We start from the raw sequence: 13,028 nt of genomic DNA, 5'->3' as shown, positions 1-13,028 counted from the left end.
ATCGAACAAATATAAATGCGAAGCTTCCGACGTCATTTCATGTTATTTATTTTCATTTCTTCTTAGTATGTACTTCGTATGTCGGTATAAATTATAAAATTGAATTATAGAGTAGCTTATAATGAACGTGCGCACTCCGCAAATGTTTGTATGTGTGAAAGCATTTAAAGCAATTAATAATAAAATGTAATTGATAATGGGCATGAAACGAATATAAATATTTCACTCACTAATGAGACCACAGGAAAAAAATTGAAAAAAAAAAATTAAATGAAACAAATTAATTCGTTTGGCAACAACAAATGTCGGCCTGATATGCATAAACGCGAAAAATTACATCGAAAATAAAATATACATTCGGTGAAGCAATAAATACACAAGCTGCTTATATAATACATCAATGCAAATGGATTTTTATATTTTTTATTACTAAACAATGGTTTTATATACATTTTTTCATACGGTTTGTGATGAAAAAAATCTTGATACAGAAATGAATTCAAGTTAAGATTTCAGATTTTAATTTTTGCTAATTGTTTGTGAATTTTTAAAACTAATCTAAATGATAATAATCGGCCTTCTGACTTGATTCAAGAAAACAAAACAAAAAAAACAAAGAGAAACTTAATTTTCTACACAAAGTTGCTAAGAGATATAAGAGCTCGAAATAAACAGATAGACGGTTAGACAGACATAATCAAGCCATAGATACCGTAACCCAAAATTCTTTCAACTTACAATCAACCAACAGTAACTGAACATGTCTAGAAATTAAGATACGTGTATTTAATATAAAACGATTTAAAGTATTATAGGAGGAGCAACGACGACCGCTATATACTCTGCATGACTTTGTTCATTGTCCGCTTTCAATTATCTTTGTCATAAAGTTATTCATACCTTATTGCCACGTAATTGTAGATTTTTTATGAGAACGCTTAAACCGAGGCAAGGGCAAGGTCCAAGAGGTGAAACCATATGGCCCGAATTTACTAAAGTTAATTTTTTGCTCACGAACTTTTACTCCATTAATTATAAACCCGTACAAATTATATCTTACCACCTTGGAACGACTTACATTTCGTCAGAACCCTGAAATGGAAGCGAGCCTGAAATGTTGATCCATATGAGCCAAGCTAAATAGGTAGATAGAAGATAAATTATACTTTAACTACACTACACTAATTAACTTTGTTAACAGAGCTCTGTAAAAAATTGTAAAAGGTTTGGGATGAAGATATGATTGGATTTGGTAGCTGACTTCGTCCTAGTTAAACAATGTAAGATATTTTCTAATTTAGATGAAGCAAGCATCCAAATCCATCCATATCGTGATATTAACTAATTAACAGAGCTCCAATATTTTCGCGCTTACTTGGTATTGCGAACAACCGGAAACCATCAAAAGTTGTAAACTCTTCATATATACACTTTTTTTTGAACGTCAAGTAAGATGTGGACGGATTGCAAAATTGATATTATCCAATCCGTTGCCATTATCGCGCGCCCTTGGGCTAAAACAGAATTTCATTAAAAGGTATGCATTGAAGACAACAATACATGGGCCAATAATAGCTGGACGGACGTACAGACGTGATTCTATTGATTCAGAAAAATATTCTAGATTTTTTATATAAAAGATGGGTCTACCCTTAGCTCTTTTGCATACATCCGAACACACATTTAACACACCGTGGTCATAAGTGGCGTAAGGTATAAGACTACGTGGCCTCTCTGACCTTTTCTAATTACTTTAAACATGGTTCAATTGTCTTATGTAATATTTGAACTTAAGTTGGTCAGAATTTAATGAAAAGAAGAAAATTAGGTTTGATTATTTAGAAAAAATTTTTTTATATTTACTAGGATTTTATGACTGGAAAAGGGACCGGTTAGCACATGTAATTTAAATTCACTTCACTAAAGATTTCCTTAAAGATTAAAACAATTTTCATGGCTTATCTACAGATCATTTCTAAGTCTGCACAAACGTGCTGAGGAACTTAGTGTATCTCTTTTGGTTAGTGGAGTAGTGGAAAACTTTTTGAAGCTTTACCCATAGACCCTCCCGTATATATATTTTGTTTTTTCGTTGTAATTCATGGCCAAGTGAATGTAAATATTTTCGATTTTTAATTTCAATCAAAAAAAAGAAACATTTTTACAAAGCAACTAAAAATTGTAAATAAATTTTGAAAATAAACGCAATCTACTCTGATAGATTTTTATATGAAAGAGCAACGAATAGATGTAAAATGATATGCATGTGTGATTATTGTGTACATACATATATTACATAGTAATGTTATTTACAGTTTGTTAAATGAAATATCAAAAGAAAAAAATTTTCGCTTTTTATTTCTTTTTATAGATAGTTAATAAATAAATTCCATATAAATATTAATCGCCTGACTTGAAAAAGATCTTTTGATTCTCAATTTTTCTTTAATCTTCTGTGTAATGTTTTTTTTTTTTTTTTCTTCTTTTTTTCACTATATAACGCTCTCTGTGCAATGCAATCGTTGAATTTGTTAAATTTATTCCATTTTAGTTTTAATTAATTTTTTTTTGTGATTTTTGCTCATTAAATTTCAAATGAGTCGCGATAACATTTCAATGGCCTAAGAAGACCTCAAATTGCACGTATGTGTTCACGTATGTGTGTGTGCTTGTTTATGTATGCTCCATACAACAAATTAGAATTCTAATAAATTTTCAATTAAAAATTTGTTATAAAACTATTTAAAGAAAAAAACTTGTACTTGCGCTTACAGGTCGCATGGACAAAAATTTATTTATATATGTCGGGGAAATTTTTCTTTGTTTTCATTTTCAACAGCTAAATGCCTTTAGCAATTATTATCGACAAAACTTTTCAACAAAAGTTAGAATGAAACTTAAAAGGGAGATTTTTTATGACAGTTCGGTCTTTGCTCTTAAATATATGTTTTTATATATACATATTTATAGTTTATTTTTTCATTAAATGTTTATCATATATATTGCTAAAAAAATCTTCCATATATCTCCAGCTGAACGCTATCTTGTTTCCTAGAAAACAATATCGTTTCAAATTTTGAAGGCAAGTAAGGTAATGCTATGCTATGCTTTATCTGCATACAGACTCCTTACGTAACTGGTCAGGTATGTAGAGTTTAAGAATCTTTTGGAAATTCTATAGAATTAGGTGGTAAAAGAAAAAGTTCTCGAAAAGTTTATTCGAAGAGGATTTGCTACAAGCAAACAAAGTTGAATCGCGTCGTTGGCGCAGGGAAGTCCACAAATCCATCCACAAATCCATCGACAAAACCATAGTCCATAAATATTTAAGTGAGAGGAAATTAGTTTCATTCTCAAGTGCGCATATTGCTGGCTACGCTTTCATAGCTGGCCTTAGTCACGTTCAGGACAAAGTGACACATGACTTGAGTAGCCATTCCCCTACGATTGATATGTTTTAACATTTCCATTAAAACTATGAAAAGAATTCTTATTTTTTTCAAAATTTTCCTTTTATTCAATATAAACTTTATTTAATAATCATCTATAACGTTTAGTCAGTTTGCAGTACCGTCGGTGTCGAAATTCTGTCATTTTTCGGCAAAAAGCCACAGAATTCAAAGTGAAATCAATTTTTGACATAAATGATTGCCCGATATATGATAGCTATATAACACTATTTGACAGAAAAAATTTCTTCACAGATTTTCCTCCAAATGTTTTTACTTGATCTCTATCTTTACTTGCAAATATTTGACCACACAACCAGAACTCCCAGGCTTTATAGCTACAAACCATATCCGGAATTTGCAATTTTTACACATTTTATTAATAACCGGAAGTTAATCCCCGTTATGAAGAGAAAAAAATTATATTGCATGCTTCCATGTAAAGCCTTTCAACCGAACGTAATAAGCTTCAGAAGCTTGCCCGGAACAATCTCTTATCCGCTAAATATAACTATTCTTGAATAACACGCTTCCTAACTTTGAAGGAGACATGCTTTGCGTCGTAGTTCATTTAAAAAGTTTCATACCCGTAGTCGAGGACGCTTGAATAATACAAATTTAGGGCATAATCTTATTAAAAAATTTTCGGAGACTGTTGGCATGAGGGAAAAAATGCAAGTCCGCTTTTAGAAAAACCGAAACAGACTGAACTGTTCCCTTTCAAAAGCGAGAAAATCTGGCGAGCCGTGAAACGTGAACTTGTTGGCAAAAATCTCTCAATATTTTTTTTCGAAATCAACATTTCGATTCTTTGTTATATAATACATTATTGTCAGCCCTAAAAACTTTCTGAGTGAAGGAGAAACAATTCTTCCAGCTATACAATCACGACGCCATTAAAATATATTTATATATATATATATATGTATGTATGTAAAATATGGGATTCAGTGGCTGCATTGCATGTATTCTTTTTTTTTCTCTTCTTCTTATTAATATTTTATATATGAGGATCATTAATTATCCTTTTAATAACATAGCAAAAATTAACCCTTTCATTTATTGAATTTTATTAAAATTGTTCATCGTTTAAAAATGTTCACTTAACAAATTTGATTCCTTTATAACGCACTCAACCCTAGAATAATTTCTATCTCTGATCAGTTCTCGCTAATAAAGCAAAAGGTTTTAATGACTCATTAACCATTGAAAATAAAATTTATGTATTTAGAGCTTAGGGATATGGTTTATATCAATTAAGGGTGAAAAGCAAATAACAGTTTATCCCTTAACCCTTAACTAACTAATAATTAACCATAAAAAGAAATATACATATATACATATATACATACATACATACATACATATGCATATACATATATATTCTGGGCAACGTTTTGAAGTGTCAATCAAGCTAATAAATGAGAAAAGAAATTATTTATGGATAAAAGTCCGTAAATCTTTCGTTCTCTCGTAGTGACCTCTGAGTAATAACTTAGTCCCTTTATTTTTAATATTTTTCTCTCTTTGTTTCTCTTAATATTGTGATAAACATTTTTTTAGTTTTTATTCTTCTTCTTTGAGTTCTCTCGTTAATCGTTTTTATATTAGTGACAGGCATTCGTTTGATGCGTTAAATCGTTTAAATCGTGTATGCGTCGCGTTAAGCAATTTAACCTTAACTACTGTCACAAAATGTGTTGACAGTTTTGCCAGACGAAAATTTCTGATAAAAAAAAAAAAAGAAAGGAAAATAAAGAGAGGCAGGGAAAAGGAGAGAAAAAGAAAAACTTTATAAAAACAATTTCAATGAGCGCAACAATATTATCATCATTGCCATCGTCGTCGTCATCATCATCATCATCATCATAATCATCATCGTTATTATCATCAAAGTGGCTAATGTTAGAACAAATACCGCAGGGAACCGGAGGGCAAAGCATGGCAAACGATATGCGAGGTGGGTATTAAATGCTTTAACATTTATCTGTGTAAGCATTTGGTTGCTTGTGCTCACCATTTGGTAGGGGTTGTCAAACTTTACTGTTGTGTTTAATTTTAGCAAACAATTGTCAACAAAACACCCTTCACAGCATACGAACAATTTACAGCAAAACAAAAAAAAAACAATTTTGTTTGTTTTTTTTTTTTATGAAATATTTAACTCAATATAACGGTGGTGGGCTAATATAACTGGTAGTAGAGTGCGTAGTACGTGAGGATTGGTGGAAGAGAGAGGGGAAAGTCTCTTTCTTACTCTCGCTCATCTTGTTTCATAATAGTATCATAATAAGCAAAAGTTGTTATCATTGTTCATAATATGGAATAAGACGCCGATGAATGAGAATGAGAAACGTTCACGTGTTGTTAATGATGATGCTAAAGAAGTTGTTTAGGAAGAGAGAGAGAGAGAGAGAGAGAGAGAGAGAGAGAGAGAGAGTATGGAGTATTTATTCAATTATAAGCAAATCCTGACTAACTGACTGACTGACTGAACGAACACATAAGACTTGGGAAAATGCAAGGGCAGAGCTCAAGAGCAGGAGGACGAGTCGTATAATGTTTTTTGTGTAAATAGCTGGCAGTAATGTTTTGCGGCTTTATGCCTGCATACTTGTGTTGTTTGGCAAACATCAAATATAAATAAAATGTGTTTTTTTTTTTTTGTCGCTCTTGTTGCTGTTGTCGTATCCCTTATATCGTCTATTTATCGCATTTACTCATTCCAATGCGGATATTTACCGTTCAAGGGATGATTAGCTGTTAGTTGAAAGTATTTCGCATAAAAAAAAAGAGGAATTAACATAAACAGCATTTTGTCGAGTTAAATTGACTTTTCCTTGTTATCGAGTTGTAAAGATTTGGTTGGGCGCGTTGGTTTACAGTAAGGAAAGGAAGGAAGTGTGCACAACTTTTTTATATATATTCAAATGCCAATCAAGTTTTTATCGAATTTCATTTAAAATTTTTATTATCAAATTTATATTCATCAGCAATGAATTATTGTATGACAAGTTTATTATCCGTTAGGAAGTGTTCAGTTCGCAGCATCCGAATCCAGGCGAATAGTAGACATGAGTCGGCCTGCAAAAGCCTTTTGAAAAACAACGATAATAATTTTTTATAAAACAAAAAGTTCGTCTTGTGGAATCGTTTCTAATATTTACGCCTTGCATCGTTGTAGGCGTGTCCTTTTACCATCCGCCTATCGGGAAATTTAATTGAAACACCGATTTGCTGATATATATTTCGACTACTTTTTAAAAAGGTAATGCCAGCCTCCACATCCGAAATTTTCGATGGCAGATAGTTAAGAAAGTATTGCGTTCCAGGCAATAACAATCGGGGTTTCGGATGTCGCAATATATGATTCGCGTTAGTCTCTGGTATTGTAAATCAATTAATTTGAATAGAATTATTAAATAAAAGCGAGTTTGCGGGATTTTCAGATTTTGTGCTTTTTATGGGGAAAACAGCTCGTTAGAGGGAATACGCACTCGAAATTTCGAAAGATGCAGTCAAAGGCCTATGTTTTTAAAGCGATGCAAAATCTACTTCAGCGCAGCCGATATTCGCACAATGCCCACCACCAACACGGTTGATATCCTTGAGCATCATGCTAATCTGTTCTGCAGAAATAAAAGAGGTTCGCCCACTTCGACTTTCGACCTTGTCAAGCTCTTTAACAGGACTGTTCGGTTTTCTCCGTGCCCCCATCCATTTATCCTTGAGTTGTTCACATACCGCACTACACAGTGCCACGACTCATCGTTCTTTTAGTTTACCGTACTGCCAGTCTTTAGAACAACGTGTACATGCCGTGGTCTTTATCCCTATCACTTCGAACGCGGATAAACACTACTGCCTTTTCCATTCACCCTCGGAGGCTATAAATAGTTCTTACGGAGTCTATAAATAGTTCTTAAAGGCATTCAAAAATGACAAGTTTTGAATGCTGATTATCTCAGTTTAGATTTCGTTAAAGCTGATCTGCACCAAGCTATTCTCCTTTCGTTTTCTCTAAAACTTCCCTATCCGTGCTTTTTCATTCCTCATACCGCTCTTTCTCTCTTTCTTTCCCTTTCAATTTCTTTCACTCGCTTTATTGCTTTCTTTCCTTTTCCTTCTATCTGTTCCTTCACTTACCTCTCCAGTTTTTCCATCCTTCTACTATTCCTTCTACTACTCCTTCCATTCCGTCTTTTTTTTTTTTTTTTGTTTGTACGATGTCTTTGTACGACACATTTTATGCGAACTTTTATCGCGGTTAGAATAAAGCTATGACAGGAAAGTCAGTTCGTAATTAGCAGTAGCGATAATAGCTAATGAGTCATCATTTGCATAGACAATTAAGGCAATTATTCATAATCTAGAAGACATTTCTTTTTTGTTACATTTGAAATTCCGACATTATTACCGCAGTAACAAGTTCAATGCCAAACAAATTTCTTTAAATCAGTTAAACTGTTTTAAAAACGTTAATATTATTTACGAGTGACAGACAAAGCTAATCGTTAAAAGTGACAAGAATTTTGTAGCATTGTATGCGATGTCAATTAGCAGCTGCAAAATGACACTTAATGCGTCTCCAAATTGATTGCGCTTCTACCTAAACAAGTACTGAACGAAGAGGAGAAGATGATAGAGTACAAAAATAAAAAAAATAAAAATATATATATATATATATATACATGTACATATATAAGAACCGAGAATATATTTATTTGGTTAGAAGACTTAAGTAAAAGGGCAGTAAAAGCAGTAAAAGCTATTTATTGTAACTGCAGTGAACGCATTACGGCAGATTCTCTATAAAGTCGACGAAGACGACAACGACGACAACGACGACAACAATGCCACTACGCAGTAAAGATAAACAAATGCAAACAATTGTCGTACTATCGTATCTTCTTATATAGTTACTCTACTGTTTTTTGCATCTTCTTAAGCCGACTCTGCTGACTGCTTCTTAGTTCTACTTATTGTTGGCAGACACAACAAACTGAACAATTGTTGTGTTAAGCTTCCGTAAAGTTAAACATAAATTTATATTATACATATATAAATAGATATATATATATATATATATATATATAGATGAGTGTGAGTGTGCGTGTGTAACTTACTAATATCGGGGCAAAATTTAAAAAGTGTTTGTTTGCTTGTTTGTTTTTATGTTTGTCAAGAGTAGGCGCGTTGTTGTTTGGTGTTAACAATTTTAAATCACTTTTCTAGCTTTTGCTAATGAACTCTTAAAAGATTTGTAATGCTCGACCGAGAAACCGAAGAGTGGCGTGTTATATGTGCATAAGCGCGAGTGCGTATATAGTGTGTTTGTTTGTTGTGCGCGCAAATTGACAAAATAAATAAAGCGGGATGACTGTAACTATTACAGACGTTGTTAACGTTGTTGTGAGATTCTTTGCTTATTGACTGCCGTTTGCCTATATCTGTCTGTCTGTCTGTCTGTCTGTCTGTCTGTCTACCATTATGTCTTTCTATCCTTCTATACATCGTCGTTAGCAGTATGCAAGCAATTTTAATGTTAAAAGCTTCATTGAAAGAGTTTAACAATGACTAAAAGAACAATAACAAATAAATAGTAAATCTTCTGCCAAAACTATTAGAGTAGCAATCATCACCCTTCCGAGTACATTTACTTACTTATGTATAGCATATAAACCATCCATTAAGTCTTATGATGAGATGACAGAGACAATAATTCTCTGAGCAACAAGAAAAAAAAAATAAAAAACAAATGTGAAAAACAAAAGAATTTGCAAATTTGTTAAACAAATGAACGAAGAAGAAAAAGAACTTGTGCACCCACCATATATATATTTAGTCGTCAGCAACAATTAAATCATAAAATGAAAAATAAATTTTGTCCCAATGTTTGTTTTTTTTTTTTGGATTTTATTAACTGCTCGAGACAACCTACACCTAAATCGTGTACAATTCATTTATTCATTCATTCTCTCTGTGGTATTGTTAATGCTTCAACACCCATTTCATTTCGAGCTTCCTGTAAACGATTGCTGCTATGCCATTTTTACTTGCTATCCCCCCACTAGATGGTAAATTGATGGCCATGTAATGTTTTCAGTAAACAATCAAAATTCATTACTGCCTTTTATATAACAAATAGTAATACTCTACCAGTCCAGTTTTTATACTTCTATTACTTGGGTTACTCATATACAGACAGACATAAAGACAAGACATACATACATATCCTACCATATCAAATTTAATAAAGTCAATAAAACATACGTTTTAGTGGGGGACGAAAAAAAGAAGCACTGGGTTAGCTCATAATTTTGTATTCCTATCAAATGATTTTTCAAATACCGAAAGAAAACCATAAATTGAATTAATCCTTAGCCTTAACCAGGACTAAGGGATAGATTGACTATTTCATACTTTTAATATGCCAGACACTGTGGTGAAATGCCTGTTACTGGTATATTGTAATGTCTTTCTCTCAAACATATTTGCAGCAACTGTTTGTTGTTTCTCTTTTCCTCAACGATAGAGATCCATTCACTTATCCCTTTTTTTTATTTTTTATTTTTTTTATTTCTTTGTTTGCTTTTTATGCCATTCAAGTATTTGGTAAGCAAATAAAATTATTTAACGTTTATTACCCTCATCGTTAACGTAAACGTGGGGATCATATGAATCTAATCGAAGGAGTACTCTGCCCTTAGGTACGACACAGGCAGTTTCTGTAGCCAACCCATTTCCGTTGACAACGAATTTGTGGAAATTTGATATTAGTTAAAATTATTTATTTGTTCACTCTTCCCTTCCAAACAATCCCCATCTTCCTCCTCCTCCATTGAATGGGCTGTGATTTTTATAGGGGTTGCTGCCGTTGTTCAAACTTTATTTTCCTTTTTGTTTTTTTCAAAAAAAAAAAAAATATATATATATTTATTCACTTTTATGGTGAATAATAAGCTTATCTTGTGCACGAGTTCGATGTTTATGTTCTCTTGTGAGATTTAATTTTTTTTTCATTATACGCATTAAATAAATTTTATTATAATGAACGTAACAGTAGTTAGAAAAAGAAGTAGTGACTTATGTAAAAAACGATTGTTTTTTTTGTTTGCCAAACTAATCAACTAATTATTTATAACAAGTAAAAATGACTTACCTTATAATGAGAAATCTGAAAAAGAAGAACAAAAAATTGATTAAAATCGATTTGGCAATAAATTAGAAAAAATAGAGTTTTTCAGCTCACTAGCTATCGATTTTGGGAAAAAAACGTTTTGAGAGATTTTGTCACATTTTTGTTTTTTTTAAATTTTCTTTCACTCAAAATTAAAAGTCAAGTTAAGCTGCGGTAATGTTGTAATCAAAGACATTTAAACGAAGCAAGATCACTTAAACACTGTAAGAAGCGTCAGAGCTTCGCAGCTAATCTGCAATTTAGAAATGTGTAGGGTCTGACGTTGCCATGACTGATTGAAGATACCGCCATCTCCACTTATCAGTTTCGTCAAAACAATATTTGCTCGCAAAGATGTTTACATAGAACCAAAGGTCCTTCCAGCATGGAATTCATATTCGGTCGGAAAAATAGTAACAATCTGTAGCTGCATAGTAGGGATAATACTGTATCTTGCTCTTGAAATAACAATTTTCCTACTTGCAACAGCCTCTACTCGTTGTCCAATCAGTCGACTAAACTAAAAGCTAAACTGCGAGTTAATTCATGCTAAGCAAACTAGTGCATCCTAGTTCCGCTTGGTGTTTGAAATTAATTTGATAAAAAAATTTAAATAAAAAAAAACGACTACGAAAGATTACGATATGTATCTACATCGCTATGCATTTAACAGTTAAGCTTGGATCTTTTTCTATAAAATGACTTTTAAGGTTATCACGGTGTTAACAGGTTTCGCTTGAGTTGTTCTCTACGACAATTCTCTTAAAAAGTCAAATTCCAGGATCGTTTGAAGTTTTCTTCTTCTTCTTCTTCTTCTTTATTTCACTTAAGGATGCAATTTTGGTGTGGGATTCCTTTTTTGCACTCTACATTAGTCGTAGGCACTTGGGTCTCTAAATATGGTTTAGTTTTTTTTTTTTTTGTTTTACAGGTGAATGATGCACTTTTCTATAGCAATAACGCTGTGTTTGTAGTTCAAAGCACATATTGTTGAAACTTGAGAGCAAATATTAACATAGTCAAGAGGAAGCCTGCTATTGAAAGGCGTTAAAGTTTATTGAAATTTTTGTTCCGCTATAATTTGATCAATAACAAAACTGAAATCTTCTTCTTGATGAACGTCAAGAGGTAAAAATAAATAAATAAATTTAAAGTGACGATTTCATTTCAGCTGGACAATGAAGGAGTTTATCGATATTGCAGTAAACAGAAGTTGCGATGATTACTTTCAAGCTGTTCGCCAGGGTCACGGTTAAATTGAAAAAGTAAATATTAAAACTTGAGTTTAAAAGATTACTTAACTGATTTGCTTCAGTTTTTTTTTTTTTTTTTCTTTTCGTAATGCGTTTCAAGAGAGAGGGAGAGTAAGCGAGTAATACTTGAGGCGATAAACTGGTTAAGTGAAAATCCCTGTTATTGCAGAATTAGTAGGTGTTGACTTTTAATTGCTTTTTATCTTTTCTTTAACTCATTTTCTCAAGTATTTTATAATATTATCCGTAAATATATACTTTTAAAAGGAATTTTTTTCAAGTACTTGAAGAGTTTTTCTTTATATTAATAATTCCTTAATTTATGATCACTCTTTGGCGGTATCATTTATAAAAGCCCACTTGAAATACAACTCTTTACAGTAAATAATAGTTTAGTACAAAAAAAAAAAAAAAAAAAAAAAAACAACATAAGGAAAAAGAAAATGCGATAAACTATTTTCTAATTAACGATTCTTGATGTTGTAAACATTTACAAGACAATCTCTTCATTGTTTGTTAAATTGATTTCAAGTACTCTTTGTATTCGTTTCCTAGTTACCTAATAATGGTTTTTTCGTATGCTTCGATTCTCAATGACCACCTGCACCCTTATTGCCTAACATAGACTTACTTTCTGTATATCACCCACAGAGTGTTCGCACAATTGAAGATAAGTGCATATCTTTCTTGTGTACTTACACTTAACATCAGAGAGCAAAGATCTCAACTGAACACAGCAGCTGTACTTGACTATATGAGGATCAGTGTTCAGTTAAGTTATTTTGAAAATATTAATATGTTTATATAGATGCATGCATGTGTATGTGCATATGGATGCGTGCACGTGTGCGTGTGCGTGTGCGTGTGGGCTTGAATATTACTAAAGTGATCATACTTGAAATGTTCAAGTAGTTTTCGCTTGTTTGCCTTAAGATGACAGTAGATGACCAGAGATCTTAACCACAGGACATTTGTAACGAGACTTTTGTCCGAAATCAACATGAAAATAATTGCAATGACACATAAAGAAAACAAAAGAAAACAAATCTTTTTTTCAAATAAAAAATTTTTTTTTTTTTTTTTTAAAAATTTTTTTATCATTTTTTTTTTTTTTTTTTTTTTTCTTTAATTCTCGTCTAAAAATAC

At 32.1% G+C, this 13,028-nt stretch overlaps 1 long non-coding RNA gene across 1 annotated transcript in view; it reads right to left on the bottom strand.

The window, feature by feature from the left end:
* The window catches only part of LOC119634588, a 168,566-nt gene that overhangs the window by 69,231 nt on the left and 86,307 nt on the right, over positions 1-13,028 (bottom strand). Inside the window, exon 3 of the long non-coding RNA XR_005246967.1 lies at positions 10,612-10,626. This is a non-coding gene — a long non-coding RNA (uncharacterized LOC119634588). The remainder of the gene's footprint in view (positions 1-10,611; positions 10,627-13,028) is intronic.

The sequence above is a fragment of the Glossina fuscipes genome, unplaced genomic scaffold, assembly GCF_014805625.2.
Source record: "Glossina fuscipes isolate IAEA_lab_2018 unplaced genomic scaffold, Yale_Gfus_2 3, whole genome shotgun sequence".
NCBI lineage: Eukaryota > Metazoa > Arthropoda > Insecta > Diptera > Glossinidae > Glossina > Glossina fuscipes.
The sequence above is the reverse complement of the archived record's forward strand: the minus strand, read 5'-3'. Positions and strand labels throughout refer to the sequence as shown.